This window comes from Oncorhynchus nerka, linkage group LG3 (assembly GCF_034236695.1).
Source record: "Oncorhynchus nerka isolate Pitt River linkage group LG3, Oner_Uvic_2.0, whole genome shotgun sequence".
NCBI classification, from domain to species: domain Eukaryota; kingdom Metazoa; phylum Chordata; class Actinopteri; order Salmoniformes; family Salmonidae; genus Oncorhynchus; species Oncorhynchus nerka.
In genome coordinates, this window is record NC_088398.1 from 9,363,944 (window position 1) to 9,380,136 (window position 16,193).

The 16,193-nt window shown below is 45.4% G+C and overlaps 1 protein-coding gene across 1 annotated transcript in view; it reads right to left on the reverse strand.

The window, feature by feature from the left end:
* znf1035 (zinc finger protein 1035) overlaps positions 1-16,193 on the reverse strand; it is a 95,570-nt gene that overhangs the window by 72,706 nt on the left and 6,671 nt on the right.

Here is a 16,193-nt window from a genome sequence, read left to right on the forward strand (position 1 = left end):
GAATGGAGTCCACCTGTGGTAAATTCAATTAACTGGACATGATTTGGAAAGGCACACACCTGTCTATATAAAAGGCCCCAAAGTTGACCGTGCATGTCAGAGCAAAAACCAAGCCATGATGTTATGAGGTTTCTGTGTTTTACACTATAGCCATTACCATATATATCATTAAATATTATCTGCTGTTGGCTTGTGTGGATGTATGTATGTGTTATGCAACATAGCTGACTTGAAACATTGTTTCAAGGCCATGGGCCTTTCTCATGATGGAAAAGTAGCATGAAGACAGGAACTGTTCAATGAGTTGGGAGGGGGGCACATTCAGAGCGGGGTGTTGCGAGAACAAGCGGTCTTTTGTTAGATAACAGGAGCCAGGTGCGAGATAACGGTATGGAGCATGAGAGCCTGGATGTTCTTCACAAGCAAGTTACATCTGTCAAAGAAGCGCCAAGAGGCGGGGACCCGCCTGAGTGCCTGCAATAGGCTGAGCAAGTTTAAACCACGCCCAGTCTCTACTGTGATAGGCCAACAGACGGGTTGGAACTGTCTATCACAGTATAAAGAATACTGTTTACATACATCTTGTCAGTTCTCTGTTTTGCCCTGCGAGGTGGGACAGAGAGCCCGTATATACAAAAATTGCATTTACCACTTATTGCTTAGCTAATAAAAAATACATAGTATACAATCGGTGACTCATTGTCATATTTATCCTGATACCAGATTCGAATTGACGCAACTCTAACAATGTTCAAGGAATTGTCCGTAGAGCGCCGAGACAGGATTGTATCGAGGGACAGCATTAAAGGTCTCCAAGAGAAGAATTAAGAATGGCTGCCGTAAAACATTTTACGGTCCCCTAACCAAATTGTACTATTGTGTGTTTTTTCACATTATTTGTAACTTATTTTGTACATAATGTTTCTGCCACCATCTCTTATGAACGAAAAGAGCTTCTAGATATCAGGACAGCTATTACTCACCCCGTACTGTAAGAAGCATTTTTCTTTAACGAGTCGGACATGAAGGATTTACTCCAGACACCCGACAAGGCCCTCATCCCCGTCATTCGCAGGAGAACGAGACAGAGATATCGGGGAAGTAGTTGGGGTGCCTTGTAAGGACCCGATGGCGACTGGGTAATCTGCCTTGACCACCAGTCCTATTAGCCAACGTACAATAAAATAGAACTACAATCACGTATATCCTACCAACGGGATGTTAAAAACATTCACGGAGTCGTGGCTGAACGACGACATGAATAACAAAGCTGGCCGGTTTTACGCTTTTTCGGCAGGATAGAACAACTGCCCCTGGTAAGACATGGGGTGGCGGTCTGTGTAGATTTGTAAACAACAGCTGGTGCAATAAGTCTAAGGAAGTCTCAAGGTTTTGCTCACCTATGGTAGAGTATCTTATGATAAGCTGTAGACCACATTATTTCCCAAGAGAGTTTTTCCATCTATATTCTTCGTAGCGGTCTATTTACCACCACAAACCGATGCTGGGACTTGGACCGCACTCAATGACAATACCGCCATAAGCAAACAGGAAAAACGCTCATCCAGAGGCGGAATGTCTGGCGGCCGGGGACTTTAATGCAGGAAAACTCAAATCAGTTTTACCTAATTTCTCACAGCATGTTAACCTCTCTGGGATATGTGGGACAGTAGCGTCCCACTTGGCCAAAAGCCAGAGACAATGCAGAGCGCCAAATTCAAATAAATTCCTATAAAAATCAAACTTTCATGGAATCACACATGTAAGACACCAAATTAAAGCTACACGTGTTGTGAATCCAGCCAACATGTCAGATTTCAAAAAGGCTTTTCGGTGAAAGCAAACGACGCCATTATCTGAGGATAGCACCTCCGTAAACAAAAGAGAGAAAACATATTTCAACCCTGCAGGCGCGACACAAAACTCAGAAATAAAAATCATGCTTTCCCCCCCATTAAAATGCAAATACATTTTAAACGTTTTTTACATGCGTTTTTCTGGATTTTTGTTGTTATTCTGTCTCTCACTGTTCAAATAAACCTACCATTAAAATGATAGACTGATAATTTCTTTGTCAGTGGGCAAACGTACAAAATCAGCAGGGGATCAAATACTCCCCCCTCACTGTACATACCCCAACCAGAAGCCATGGATTATAGGCAACATCCACACTGAGGTAAAGGGTAGAGCTGCCGTATTCAAGGAGAGGGACTCTAACCCGGAAGCTTATAAGAAATCCCCCTATGCCCTTCGATGAACCATCAAACAGGCAAAGTGTAAATATAGGCCTAAGATTGAAACGTACTACACCTCTTCCGACGCTCATTGGATGTGGCAGGGCTGGCCAACTATTAACGACTACAAGTGGAAGCACACAGTGACACAAGCCTACCAAACGAGCCAAATTACTTTATGCTCGCTTCGAGGCGAGTAAACACTGAAACATTCATGAGAGCATTAGCTCTTCCGGACGACTGTGTGATCACACTCTCCATAGCCAATGTGAGTAAGACTTAAAACAGGTCAACATTCACAAGGCCGCAGAGCCAGACGGATTACCAGGATGCCAAGAAGTGCTTTGAAAGGCTGGTCATGGCTCACATCAACACCATTATCCCAGAAACCCTAGACCCACTCCAATTTGCATACCGCCCCAACAGATCCACAGATGATGCAATCTCTATTGCACTCCACACTGCCCCTTCCCACCTGGACAAGAGCATCCTAGACTGGTTATATAACTGGGGCCAAGCTTCCTGCCATCCAGGACCTCTATTCCAGGCGGTGTCAGAGGAAGGCCCTAAAAATGGTCAGACTCCAGCCCCCCTCGTTATAGCCTGTTGTCTATGCTACCACACGGCAAGCGGTACCAGAGAGCCAAGTCGACATCCGAAAAGCTTCTTAACAGCTTCTACCCCAAGCCATAAGAGTCCTGAACAGCTAATCAAATGGCTTCCCGGACTATTTGCATTGCCCCCGTGATAGAGTGGCCAGAGGGAAGCCATTCCTCTGTGAAAGGCAAATGACAGCCCGTTTAGTTCGCCAAAAGGCACCTAAAGGTCTCTCAGACCATGAAAAATAAGATTCTCTGGTCTGATGAAACCAAGACTGAACTCTTTGGCCTGAATGTGATCAGGAGGATCCCACGAGGTATCCATCCTTTGTACACCTGAGAAAGATTCACTCATTGCATCAAAGTGTCATTTCCAGTCACAACTTGCAGACGTGTTTTACGTGCTGCTGTGCGTTTTGTTGCTAACCTTACTTTGCTACCTGACAACTTCACGGTTTTACTTACCGTTTCAATTTTCCCCTGCTCTACTTTTTTTTTTCCATTCAACTTTTTTCACTCCGGACGCTTTATCTGGACGTGGTTTGTCAGGATCTACACCAGCCAAAGCTAAGTAGTAATATTAACTTGATGCCTTCTAAATGCAGTCACTGTACTATTAATATACAGGAGAACGATTGCCTTATGGCGAGGATAGCTGTGCTGCAAGCCCATTTTCAGACGCAATCGTTAGGCAAGGGTCATTTCAGTGAAGGAAAGGATGAAACAGCATCTGTACCACCAATAACAGACCCCGCAGCCGGACAGCTTTCTCATGGCTTCTGGAGGGAAATACTGTAGGAATGCTCAACTGGTGTCACTCATTCAGCCGACAGAAACATTCAACCGGTTCTCCCCATTAAGCAGCGAGTCGGAGTCAGAGTCTGAGCCTTCTCTGGTCTCTACACCTCCCGTTAAGGAGTCTGAGACGCCTCCCACCATTAGCTCTGACAAATTGAAAACCCTAGTCATTGGCGACTCCATTACCTGCAGTATTAGACTTAAAACGAATCATCCAGCAATCATACACTGTTTACCAGGGGGCAGGGCTACCGACGTTAAGGCTAATCTGAAGATGCCAGTTTTAGATTTTGCCAGCACCGAGTGTAGAGAGTATATGGATATTGTTATCCACGTCGGCACCAACGATGTTAGGATGAAACAGTCAGAGGTCACAAAGCTCAACATATCTTCAGCTAGTAAGATGTGTCAGCATCGAGTAATTGTTTCTGGCCCCCCTCCCAGTTAGGGGGCCCCCCTCCCAGTTACGTCTTCCGGGTTGGAGTGAGCGGTCGCATCCGAGCGCTTTGGTCTGCAGGTAGTATAACTTTTCATTACATTATAGTACAACGGTTTGATTTGTCTAATCTTAGCAATTTCTTCTTAGCTAGCTACATAGCCGTCTTTGTATCAAAGATAATTGCGTAATTATCGTATTTCGTCGTCCTAACGTAGTCTACACTGCTATCTGCCCAGCAGCTAGCCAGCTAGCCAGCTAGCAAACGTCCACCGTCTTCCGAATAGCAGCACTGTAAAAACTATTACACTCAACTGAACGACTTGATTAGTGTAGTGTTAGCTAGCTACATAGTTGTCTTTGCTGTCTTCGTATCCAAGATAATTGTGTAGTTTAGAGTGTGTAGTCTTAGAGTGATTATCTTAATTTACCGAGGTTAGCTAGCCAGCTATTTGTCGTCCTTAATGTAGGAGACACTGCTAGCTAGCCAACAGCTAGCCAACGTCCACCGAATAGAACTTCCTCACTCAACAACCCGGTCGCATTCGCTCCACAGGTAGTATCACATTTTCATTTAATTTCATTACAGTACAACGGTTTGATTTGTTTGATCGTAGCTAGCTACATAGCTAGCTACATAGCCGTCTTTGTATCAAAGATAATTGTGTAGTCTAGAGCGATTTTATAGGTTAGCTAGCCAGCTATTGTCGTTCTTTTAACGCAACGTAACGTAATCAACACTGCTAGCTAGCCAGCTAGCCCCCGAATAGCACCACTGTAGAAACTACCACACTCAACGGAACGACTTGATTAGTGTAGTGCCAACAACGCAGCCACTGCCAGCTAGCCTACAAAGTCAACAACGCAGCCACTGCCAGCTAGCCTACTTCAGCAGTACTGTATCATTTTAATCATTTTAGTCAATAAGATTCTTGCTACGTAAGCTTAACTTTCTGAACATTCGAGACGTGTAGTCCACTTGTCATTCCAATCTCCTTTGCATTAGCGTAGCCTCTTCTGTAGCCTGTCAACTATGTGTCTGTCTATCCCTGTTCTCTCCTCTCTGCACAGACCATACAAACGCTCCACACCGCGTGGCCGCGGCCACCCTAATCTGGTGGTCCCAGCGCGCACGACCCACGTGGAGTTCCAGGTCTCCGGTAGCCTCTGGAACTGCCAATCTGCGGCCAACAAGGCAGAGTTCATCTCAGCCTATGCCTCCCTCCAGTCCCTCGACTTCTTGGCACTGACGGAAACATGGATCACCACAGATAACACTGCTACTCCTACTGCTCTCTCTTCGTCCGCCCACGTGTTCTCGCACACCCCGAGAGCTTCTGGTCAGCGGGGTGGTGGCACCGGGATCCTCATCTCTCCCAAGTGGTCATTCTCTCTTTCTCCCCTTACCCATCTGTCTATCGCCTCCTTTGAATTCCATGCGGTCACAGTTACCAGCCCTTTCAAGCTTAACATCCTTATCATTTATCGCCCTCCAGGTTCCCTCGGAGAGTTCATCAATGAGCTTGATGCCTTGATAAGCTCCTTTCCTGAGGACGGCTCACCTCTCACAGTTCTGGGCGACTTTAACCTCCCCACGTCTACCTTTGACTCATTCCTCTCTGCCTCCTTCTTTCCACTCCTCTCCTCTTTTGACCTCACCATCTCACCTTCCCCCCTACTCACAAGGCAGGCAATACGCTCGACCTCATCTTTAATAGATGCTGTTCTTCCACTTCCCACACTGCCCCTACTCGGATGGTATCGCGCCGTCCCAACCTTCACTCTCTCTCCCCCGCTACTCTCTCCTCTTCCATCCTATCATCTCTTCCCTCTGCTCAAACCTTCTCCAACCTATCTCCTGATTCTGCCTCCTCAACCCTCCTCTCCTCCCTTTCTGCATCCTTTGACTCTCTATGTCCCCTATCCTCCAGGCCGGCTCGGTCCTCCCCTCCCGCTCCGTGGCTCGACGACTCATTGCGAGCTCACAGAACAGGGCTCCGGGCAGCCGAGCGGAAATGGAGGAAAACTCGCCTCCCTGCGGACCTGGCATCCTTTCACTCCCTCCTCTCTACATTTTCCTCTTCTGTCTCTGCTGCTAAAGCCACTTTCTACCACTCTAAATTCCAAGCATCTGCCTCTAACCCAAGGAAGCTCTTTGCCACCTTCTCCTCCCTCCTGAATCCTCCTCCCCCTCCTCCCTCTCTGCAGATGACTTCGTCAACCATTTTGAAAAGAAGGTCGACGACATCCGATCCTCGTTTGCTAAGTCAAACGACACCGCTGGTTCTGCTCACACTGCCCTACCCTGTGCTCTGACCTCTTTCTCCCCTCTCTCTCCAGATGAAATCTCGCGTCTTGTGACGGCCGGCCGCCCAACAACCTGCCCGCTTGACCCTATCCCCTCCTCTCTTCTCCAGACCATTTCCGGAGACCTTCTCCCTTACCTCACCTCGCTCATCAACTCATCCCTGACCGCTGGCTACGTCCCTTCCGTCTTCAAGAGAGCGAGAGTTGCACCCCTTCTGAAAAAACCTACACTCGATCCCTCCGATGTCAACAACTACAGACCAGTATCCCTTCTTTCTTTTCTCTCCAAAACTCTTGAACGTGCCGTCCTTGGCCAGCTCTCCCGCTATCTCTCTCAGAATGACCTTCTTGATCCAAATCAGTCAGGTTTCAAGACTAGTCATTCAACTGAGACTGCTCTTCTCTGTATCACGGAGGCGCTCCGCACTGCTAAAGCTAACTCTCTCTCCTCTGCTCTCATCCTTCTAGACCTATCGGCTGCCTTCGATACTGTGAACCATCAGATCCTCCTCTCCACCCTCTCCGAGTTGGGCATCTCCGGCGCGGCCCACGCTTGATTGCGTCCTACCTGACAGGTCGCTCCTACCAGGTGGCGTGGCGAGAATCTGTCTCCTCACCACGCGCTCTCACCACTGGCGTCCCCCAGGGCTCTGTTCTAGGCCCTCTCCTATTCTCGCTATACACCAAGTCACTTGGCTCTGTCATAACCTCACATGGTCTCTCCTATCATTGCTATGCAGACGACACACAATTAATCTTCTCCTTTCCCCTTCTGATGACCAGGTGGCGAATCGCATCTCTGCATGTCTGGCAGACATATCAGTGTGGATGATGGATCACCACCTCAAGCTGAACCTCGGCAAGACGGAGCTGCTCTTCCTCCCGGGAAGGACTGCCCGTTCCATGATCTCGCCATCACGGTTGACAACTCCATTGTGTCCTCCTCCCAGAGCGCTAAGAACCTTGGCGTGATCCTGGACAACACCCTGTCGTTCTCAACTAACATCAAGGCGGTGGCCCGTTCCTGTAGGTTCATGCTCTACAACATCCGCAGAGTACGACCCTGCCTCACACAGGAAGCGGCGCAGGTCCTAATCCAGGCACTTGTCATCTCCCGTCTGGATTACTGCAACTCGCTGTTGGCTGGGCTCCCTGCCTGTGCCATTAAACCCCTACAACTGATCCAGAACGCCGCAGCCTGTCTAGTGTTCAACCTTCCCAAGTTCTCTCACGTCACCCCGCTCCTCCGCTCTCTCCACTGGCTTCCAGTTGAAGCTCGCATCCGCTACAAGACCATGGTGCTTGCCTACGGAGCTGTGAGGGGAACGGCACCTCAGTACCTCCAGGCTCTGATCAGGCCCTACACCCAAACAAGGGCACTGCGTTCATCCACCTCTGGCCTGCTCGCCTCCCTACCACTGAGGAAGTACAGTTCCCGCGCAGCCCAGTCAAAACTGTTCGCTGCTCTGGCCCCCCAATGGTGGAACAAACTCCCTCACGACGCCAGGACAGCGGAGTCAATCACCACCTTCCGGAGACCCCACCTCTTTCAGGAATACCTAGGATAGGATAAAGTAATCCTTCTCACCCCCCCCCCCTTACTAGATTTAGATGCACTATTGTAAAGTGGCTGTTCCACTGGATGTCTTAAGGTGAACGCACCAATTTGTAAGTCGCTCTGGATAAGAGCGTCTGCTAAATGACTTAAATGTAATGTAAATGAGTGATGAGCTCTACAGCAGAGTCTCACAACTCAATCGAGCGGTTTAAAACCGTTCTGCCCCTCTCAAAAGATAGAATTCGTAGATATTTGGCCCGCTTTCTGGGACTCACCCACAAACAGGACCAAGCCTGGCCTGTTGAGGAGTGACTGGACTCCATCCTAGCTGGAGGGGTGCTCTCATCTTATCTACGAACATAGACAGGGCTCTAACTCCCCTAGCTCCACAATGAGATAGGGTTCAGGCCAGGCAGCAGGCTGTTAGCCAGCCAGCCAACCTGCCAGCTTAGTGGAATCTGCCACTAGACCAGTCAGTGTAGTCAGCTCAGCTATCCCCATTGAGACCATGTCTGTGCCTCGACCTAGGTTGGGCAAAACTAAACATGGCGGTGTTCGCCTTAGCAATCTCACTGGAATAAAGACCTCCCCCATTCCTGCCATTATTGAAAGAGATTGTGATACCTTACATGTAAAAATAGGGCTACTTAATGTTTGATCCCTCACTTCCAAGGCAGTTATAGTTACTGATCATAATCTTGATGTGATTGGCCTGACTGAAACATGGCTTAAGCCTGATGAATTTACTGTGTTAAATGAGGCCTCACCTCCTGGTTACACGAGTGACCATATCCCCGGCGCATCCCGCAAAGAGGTGTTGCTAACATTTATGATAACAAATTTCAATTTACAAAACAAAAAGGACGTGTCTTTTGAGCTTCTAGTCATGAAATCTACACAGCCCACTCAATCACTTATTATAGCTACTGTTTACAGGCCTCCTGGGCCGTATACAGTGTTCCTCACCGAGTTCCCTGAATTCCTATCGGACCTTGTAATCATGGCAGATAATATTCTAATTTTTGGTGACTAATATTCACATGGAAAAGTCCACAGACCCACTCCAAAAGGCTTTCGGTGCGGTGCCATCATCGACTGAGTGGGTTTTGTCCAACATGTCTCTGGACCTACTCACTGCCACAGTCATACTCTGGACCTAGTATTGTCTAGTGGAATAAATGTTGTGGATCTTAATGTTTTTCCTCATAATCCTGGACTATCGGACCACCATTTTATTACGTTTGCAATCGCAACAAATAATCTGCTCAGACCCCAACCAAAAGTCGTGCTATAAATTCTTGGTCAACCCAAAGATTTCTAGATGCCCTTCCAGACTCCCTCCGCCTACCCAAGGACATCAGAGTACAAAAATCAGTTAAACACTGGAATTGTAGGATGTGCAGAAGATGAATGTGCAAGTAGAGATACTGGGGTGCAAAGGAGCAAGATGAATAAATAAATACAGTATGGGGATGAGGTAGATTGGATGGGCTATTTACAGATGAGCTATGTACATGTGCAGTGATCTGTGAGCTGCTCTGACAGCTGGTGCTTAAAGCTAGTGGGGGAGGTAAGAATCTCCAGCTTCAGAGATTTTCGCAGTTCGTTCCAGTCATTGGCAGCAGAGAGCTGGAAGGATTGGCTTGGGAAGAATTGGCTTGGGGGTGACCAGTGAGATATACCTGCTGGAGCGTGTGCTACGGTGACCAGTGAGCTGAGATAAGGCGGGGCTTTACCTAGCAGAGATTGTCGATGACCTGGAGCCAGTGGGTTTGGCGACGAGTACGAAGCGAGGGCCGGCCAACGAGATCATACAGGTCGCAGTGGTGGGTAGTATATGGGGCTGTGGTGACAAAACGGATGGCACTGTGATAGACTGCATCCAGTTTTTTGAATAGAGTGTTGGAGGCTATTTTGACATCGACAAAGTCGAGGATCGGTAGAATGGTCAGTTTTACGAGGGTATGTTTGGCAGCATGAGTGAAGGATGCTTTGTTGCGAAATAGGAAGCGGATTCTAGATTTAATTTTGGATTGGACATGTTTAATGTGAGTCTGGAAGGAAAGTTTACAGTCTAACCAGGCACCTTTTATTTGTCAGAACCGTCCAGAGTAGTGATGCTGGACGGGCGGGCAGGTGCGGGCAGCGATCGGTTGAAGAGCATGCATTTAGTTTTACTTGCATTTAAGAGCAGTTGGAGGCCACGGAAGGAGAGTTGTATGGTTTTGACGCTCATCTGGAGGCTAGTTAACACAGTGTCCAACAAAGGGCCAGAGGTATACAGAATGGTGTCGTCTGCGTAGAGGTGAATCAAAGAATCACCAGCAGCGAGAGCGACATCATTGATGTATACAGAGAAGAGAGTCTGCCCGAGAATTTAACCCTGTGGCACCCCCATAGAGACTCCCAGAGGTCCAGACAACAGGCCCTCCGATTTGACACACTGAACTCTATCAGAGAAGTAGTTGGTAAACCAGTCGAGGCAATCATTTGAGAAACCAAGGCTGTTGAGTCTGCCAATAAGAATGTGGTGATTGACAGAGTCAAAAGCCTAAACCGAGAAGATGAATACGGCTGCAAAGTAATGTCTCTTATCGATGGCAGTTATGATATCGTTTAGGACCTTGAGCGTTGCTGAGGTGCACCCATGACCAGCTCTGAAACCAAATTGCATAGCAGAGAAGGTGCGGTGGGAATCTAAAGGGACGGTAATCTGTTTGTTAACTTGGCTTTCGAAGACATTAGAATATAGAATATAGATATAGGTCTGTAGCAGTTTTGGTCTAGAGTGTCTCCCCCTTTGAAGAGGGGGATGACCGTGGCAGCTTTCCAATCTATGGGAATCTCAGATGATACGAATGGGAGGTTGAACAGGCTAGTAATAGGGGTTGCAACAATTTCGGCAGATCATTTTAGAAAGAGAGGGTCCAGATTTTGCAGCTCTTTCAGAACATCAGCTATCTGGATGTGGGTGAAGGAGAAGTGGGGGAGGTTTGGGCGAGTTGCTGTGGGGAGCGCAGGGCTGTTGCCTGGGGTAGGGGTAGCCAGGTGGAAAGCATGGCCAGCCGTAGATAATTGAAATTCTCAATTATAGTGGATTTATCGGTAGTGACAGTGTTTCCTAGCCTCAGAGCAGTGGGTAGCTGGGAGGAGGTGCTCTTATTCTCCATGGACTTTACAGTGTCCCAGAACTTTTTTGAGTTTGTACTACAGGATGCAAATTTCTGTTTGAAAAAGCTATCCTTAGCTTTCCTAACTGCCTGTGTATATAACTTCCCTAAAAAGTTGCATATCACGGGGGCTATTCAATGCTAATGCAGAACGCCCCAGGATGTTTTTGTGCTGGTTAAGGGCAGACAGGTCTGGAGTGAACCAAGGGCCATATCTATTCCTAGTTCTACATTTTTTGAACGGAGCATGCTCATTTAACTTCTTGCGTCGAGCAATCCCGTATCCGGGAGTGTAATCATAGCCTCAAGCTCATTACCATAACGCAACGTAAACTATTCATGAAAATTGCAAATGAAATGAAAGAAATATATTCACTCACAAGCTTAGCCTTTTGTTAACAACACTGTCATCTCAGATTTTCAAAATATGCTTTTCAACCATAGCTACACAAGCATTTGTGTAAGAGTATTGATAGCTAGCATAGCATTAAGCCTAGCATTCAGCAGGCAACATTTTCACAAAAACAAGAAAAGCATTAAAATAAAATCATTTACCTTTGAAGAACTTCGATGTTTTCAATGAGGAGACTCTCAGTTAGATAGCAAATGTTCAGTTTTTCCAAAAATATTATTTGTTTAGGAGAAATCGCTCCGTTTTGTTCATCACGTTTGGCTAAGAAAAAAACCTTGAAAATTCAGTCATTACAACGCCAAACTTTTTTCCAAATGAACTCCATAATATCGACAGAAACATGGCAAACGTTGTTTAGAATCATCCTCAAGGTGTTTTTCACATATATATTCGATGATAAATCATTCGTGGCAGTTGGGTTTCTCCTTGGAAGCAAATGGAAAAATACACGCAGCTGGAGATTACGCAATAATTGCGACAGAGGACACCAAGCGAGCACCTGGTAGATGTAGTGTAAAATGGTCAATCTTCCAATGATATGCCTACAAATACATCACAATGCTGCAGACACCTTGGGGAAACGACAGAAAGTGTAAGCTCATTCCCTGGCGCAATCACAGCCATATAAGGAGACATTGGAACACAGCGCCTTCAAAATCTGGGGCATTTCCTGTTTGAAATTTCATCTTGGTTTCGCCTGTAGCATCAGTTCTGTGGCACTCACAGATAATTTCTTTGCAGTTTTGGAAACGTCAGTGTGTTTTCTTTCCAAAGCTGTCAATTATATGCATAGTCGAGCATCTTTTTGTGACAAAATATCTTGTTTAAAACGGGAGCGTTTTTAAATCCAAAAATTAAAAGAGCGCCCCCTATATCGAAGAAGTTAAGATGGTGAGGAAGGCACTTTTAAAGAATAACCAGGCATCCTCTACTGACGGGATGAGGTCAATGTCATTCCAGGATACCCTGGCCAGGTCAATTAGAAAGGCTTGTTCGCAGAAGTGTTTTAGGGAGCGTTTGACAGTGATGAGGGGTGGTCGTTTGACCACAGACCCATTACGGATGCAGGCAATGATCTGAGTAAATGACGGAGTAAAGGGTCTGAACACTTGGATATGAAGTATCAAGGGGTCTGAATACTTTCCGAATGCACCATTAAACTCTCCTTCCTCACAATGTGTGCAGTTGTTCACTTCCCTTCACTGATAAGAAAGGAAATTACTGGTATACTAGACCATGCCTCCACTAATCTAATGGGGGCACAACGCTAGCCTCTACCCACTAGAGCTTAGGGGCTTCTGAAGGTTACCGATGGGTGTAATTAATGTTTCCCTTTGATAAGATAGGCTGCTCTTAGACCTAGGGGGTAGGTAGAGGGTTGTTTCTGGACAGGGTCATAGTCTTCTTCTTGGGTAGACTCTGTAATATGACATCAGCGGTAGTGTTTCCCAAACCTCTCCCAGCTATTCCCCTTATCTGGTCTATTCCAGTCCAAGCTGACCAGATTCAACTAATCAAGGGCTTGATGATTAGTTGACCAGTTGTGCTACTGGCATTGATCAAAGTGTTAGGTAGATAAAATAGCCTTAGTGAAATGTTTGAAAGTAGGGCTACTCGAAGCTGGGTTTGGGAAACACTACCCTGACACACAATGACAATTTACATTTGTAACTAAACTTCCATCAGGTGAGAATTAAATGTAGATCTTTGTGCTACCTTGTTTATGGACTCCAGTCACCGATGTCAGGCTGTTCTCTCTGCTACCACACGGCAAGCGGTACCAGAGCGCCAAGTCACTTTACCCCGACCTACATGTATAAATTACCTTGACTAACCTGTTCCGCCTGTATATAGCCTCGTTGTTCTTTGTTTAGTAAATATTTTAACTATATTTTCTTAGCGGCATTGTTGGTTAAGGGCTCGTAAGTAAGCATTTCATGCTAAGGTCTACATCGATTGTATTTGGCGCATATGAGTAAGTAAAATTTTACTTGACTTGTCAAAAGTGTTTGCTGTTGAGCGTGCTATTTTATTGAATAAGTTGTCCTTGATTGGGCTTGTGATGTCTGCTCTCGGTTTCATGATTTTTTCAGTGATAACCCCATCAATAAAGATGGTCCGAGTTAAGTCCAAATTTCTTGAAGTACATAAAGGTGTACCGCAGGGGTCGGTACTAGGACCTGTTCTTTTCACTATATATATAAATGCTATTGCTCAATCTGTTATATTGTACATTTCATCTGTATGTGGATGATACATTTATGTATGATTACCCTGACTGACCTTTTCTGATCTGGCTGTGACAAGGTTACAGTCTGATTTTGCAGTTGTGCGGGAAGCCCTTACTGATATAAAACTTGTGCTTAATACGGGTAAAACAAAATGTGTGTATCTCTTAAAATTGTTTCAGATGGATCTTCACTCATCGGATGGTTCTATAATCAAATGAGTCCCTGCATACCAACCTTGGTATTTGTATTTACAATGATTTGTCACTTAAAAAAACATACGAATGAGCTTGTTAACTTTTTATGGCTGCGGCGGCAGTATTGAGTAGATTGGATGAAAAGGTGCCCATTGTAAACGGCCAGCTCCTCAGTCTCAGTTGCTAATATATGCATATTATTATTAGTATTGGATAGAAAACACTCTAAAGTTTCCAAAACTTTCAAAATATTGTCTGCGAGCATAACAGAACTGTTATTGCAGGCGAAACCCCGAGGAAAATCAAAGCAGGAAGTGGCTTCTATTTTGAAAACTCCATGTTCCATAGCCTCCCTTTGCTCCATTTAAAGGGGTATGAACAAGATTCCTTTTCCTATCGCTTCCTCAAGGTGTCAACAGTCTTCAGACATAGTTTCAGGCTTTTATTTTGAAAAATGAGCCAGAACGATAACATCGCGTCAAGTGGTCACATGAGTTTTGCTCGCGCAACAGAGTTTGGGTAGGTATTGCTTTCCCCTCTCCTACTGTGAAAGACATTTGCGGTTGATATATTATCGATTATATATTTTAAAAACAACCTGAGGATTGATTATAAAAAAACGCTTGACATGTTTCTGTGGACATTATGGAAACTATTTGGAATTTGTCTGCGTTGTCGTGACCGCTCTTTCCTGTGGATTTCTGAACATAACGCGACAAACAAACGGAGGTATTTTGGATCTAAAACTAATCTTTATGGAACAAAAGGAACATTTGTTGTGTAACTGGGATTCTCGTGAGTGAAAACATCCGAAGATCATCAAAGGTCAACGATTAATTTGACTGCTTTTCAGATTTTCGTGACCGAGCTACCTGATGCTATGTGTACTTAATGTTTGATTGTGCGATCGATAAACTTACACAAACGCTTGGATTGCTTTCGCTATAAAGCATAATTTCAAAATCTGACATGACAGGTGGATTAATAAAAGGCAAAGCTGTGTTTTCCTATATTGCACTTGTGATTTCACGAATATAAATATTTATAGTAATATTTATTGTATGTAGCGCTATGCTATTCAGCGGTTGTTGATGACACTTATCCCGATATCGGGATTGCAGCCATAACAAGTTAACAAGAGATTTGAGGAGTGGTTAAAAAAAAAAGAAGAAGAGTTTTAATAACTCCAACCTAAGTGTATGTAAACTTCAGACTTCAACTGTATACAGGCCGTCAGTAAATACACCCAACATTTTCTTTATTAAACAAAATACTCTAGCCGGTTATATGCAACTTTCTGCAACAAACTAATCGCTCTCAAACAAAGTTGTGCACTTGCGCTCATGCACTCTTGGGGCGTCTGCCAGACGGAACTGCAATATGCAATCTGAAACTGAACCCTACCTTGAGGCATGCATAGGCTGCATTCCAAACACGTAAAAGACACACCCCCTCCCCTCAAATTAAGTGACGTACCATGATGACGTACCATGGCGTATGATGAGTTGACACTTGCAGGGCAAGGGGCGAGGGAAAAATTAAGGAATTTTAAATGGATCGCCCATGCCCGGAAATGTGTCACTATTTCGTCCCACGGTTGTTTAAGTCATGATGGTACCACCGGTAGCGGTTGTGTGTGCTTTATATGCGCTACAGTCAATTATGACTGTATTTCATATCTTTGCTAGAAGACGAGGCATCCGCTGACAACGAATGCAAGCCATCCGACAATATCAGGTAAAAGGAAAATTACAAATGTACAAGTGTGATGTTACATCATACAACTTTCCCTGACATATCCGAAAGCTAACCAAACAAAAACATTACTTTCATGATGTTCGTGCCGTCATGTACATTAGTAGCACAATTTGTAACTTACTTACATTCGTTTTTACTTAAACCAATATCAATATAAAGAAACCAACATACAAGTGTAAGGTTTTGGCAGACTTTTCCCAGATGTACAATTATTGCGGATCGAATTATGAGGCGTTTCAGGCCCCGGAGTGAACAGAATTGTACATTTGCAAACTCGATCACAAATGAGGGCTGAGGGGATTACTATGCCAACTTCCCTTGCTTGGCTAATTGTTTGAGAGCTCTGACCTGAAGATCACTGACATCTTCTTGATTCAACCTGGTTTGTTTCCGAGTTCCCAGTTGTCTTGAAAGGCCCATAAATCCAGAGAACGCCAGATTTTGATGACAAAATGTCCCGCGAAGGACCGCTGTGCCACCTTCCTGTTCAAGTGAG